We start from the raw sequence: 1,874 nt of genomic DNA, 5'->3' as shown, positions 1-1,874 counted from the left end.
AGGATGAAATTTCCTGATGAAGTATGAATGAGTACCACCTCTGGGCTTTGAAGAAACTGAGCTATGTATTCAGTAGTGTTTAATACAAACAGTTAAACTCAGGAAAGGCTACCACTCATGTCTCAGGATTGGAGGAATGCAGAAGCTACCCTAGGACACGATCTAAACAGTATTGTGGACAAAGCTATCCAAATAACCAATTCACAAGATCTGCTCTGAGTTCTGCTGTTACACAGGCACCTTCACCACATTGAACATCCTGTGTTTGTGCCCTGATTATACCCGGAGCTGCCCAACTTGTGCACCACAGCTCATACTTCTGGCAAGGCTATCATGACTCCAGCACTTAATCAAGCAAGCAAAAGAAAATGGGAGAAAATGATGGGAAGACTTTGTTGATAAAGAGGGGGAAGAGGTGCAAGAAGCACTTGCTCTGTGGGGACATAACAAAAAGATTCAGTCTCTTATTTCAAGGTTGCCTGTGGAGATTCAATTGCCTTCTCAGCTTACACTTGGTTTGAATTTCAACTTCTGAAGTCTGCTAAGAGGCAAGATCGATAAGAGGCCTTCCAGGAAGTGTGTCTGGGGCAAAGACTTCCAGCCAGGTAGTCTTCCACCACCCCCATCTTTCCCAGGTAGATCCCAATCAGGCAGCAACAGTCAGGCTCCTCTCTCCGCTCCAACAGAGTTTTATATGGCATAAGCCATTTTAAGAGCCATAAATCTACTTAAGCATCTTAAGCCAATCTAGATTCTGTAGCATCAATTTGATCTTAAAAGTCTTACCAGTTTACAGACAAGTAAAGCCTTTCAGCACCTGATCTGAGGCCTTAAAACTGTATTAAGAGAAAAAGATGCTGTGAAGCAAGAAGACAGAAGCCCAAAGCCTGAATAAGCCTGAAATTTGTACATTAGTGCTCCTATTTTCACATTGTGCTCTCCCTCCTTCCTTTAACAGCAGACACTTCTTTCAGTCCCCTGAGATTTGTGCATGACATGAATGGAGCTGCACAGCTACAGCAATTCCTGAACAGTACAAGTACAGGCTTCTGCAGCCCTGTTAGTAATGGTCAGCAGAATGTGGCTGAAGGGGTTAAGTGTCTGCTGTCTTCTAGCAGATCAACACAACAACTCAACACCATGATATTAATCTCAGTACTTCAGCCTCCCCCACATGCTTTCTCTGGACGAGCTCTGCCTGATACAACTACATCATTCAGTACAGTTCTTTGTACAGAAATATCTTCTCCAGCACTTTCTTTATCCTAAGTGCTGCCTTCACTCACTCTTATTAAAACAAACAAAAAACCCAAAGAAAAAGCCACCACCAACAACCACCACCTCTTTGAAGATGTATCTCCCTGCAACACAAACACTTGCAAATGTTACAGGTAGGGATCACGGGGTTGCCAGTGCTGCTCTTCTCTTAAACCAGTCTCAGCCCACGGTATTTCAGACAGCTGACGGCACGTCTTGGTGAAGGCAGCCATTCTTGTCTCTCCTCTCAATCCAATTATAAACTCAGACTCATTTCCTGAGCTCTTGTGAGGGAGTACATCCACGCTCCAGCATATCCTGCAACTAGACAAGCTGATACTACAGCAAAATACTTAACCCATTCATGTCAGACAAAATTCTCTATATTGGCACATATTCTCTACTACCTTGCAAGTGTTTCAGCATTTAGAAGATTAGGCAGAATCCCAGATTTATGACAAAGTTGTGTGTCTCAAACAGTGCCCAAAGCTCACATTTTTCAGCTCCAACAGTAACAGGTGAAAAGCTTTCTGATCTACGGAAAAGGACCAGGCCAAAGGACAGAGTACCACCCCAGAACCAGTGATCAGAGTTTGCACTGACTTTGGAGAAGTCAG

At 43.6% G+C, this 1,874-nt stretch overlaps 1 protein-coding gene across 1 annotated transcript in view; it reads right to left on the bottom strand.

The window, feature by feature from the left end:
- Positions 1 to 1,390, bottom strand: part of TPD52 (tumor protein D52) — a 22,976-nt gene extending 21,586 nt beyond the window's left edge. Inside the window, exon 1 of the mRNA XM_031061705.1 lies at positions 1,342 to 1,390. The gene's annotated coding sequence lies outside the window, so the exon portion shown is untranslated. The remainder of the gene's footprint in view (positions 1 to 1,341) is intronic.
- Between the last annotated feature and the right edge of the window lie 484 nt (positions 1,391 to 1,874).

Source organism: Geospiza fortis, unplaced genomic scaffold (genome assembly GCF_000277835.1).
Source record: "Geospiza fortis unplaced genomic scaffold, GeoFor_1.0 scaffold25, whole genome shotgun sequence".
NCBI classification, from domain to species: domain Eukaryota; kingdom Metazoa; phylum Chordata; class Aves; order Passeriformes; family Thraupidae; genus Geospiza; species Geospiza fortis.
The sequence above is the reverse complement of the archived record's forward strand: the minus strand, read 5'-3'. Positions and strand labels throughout refer to the sequence as shown.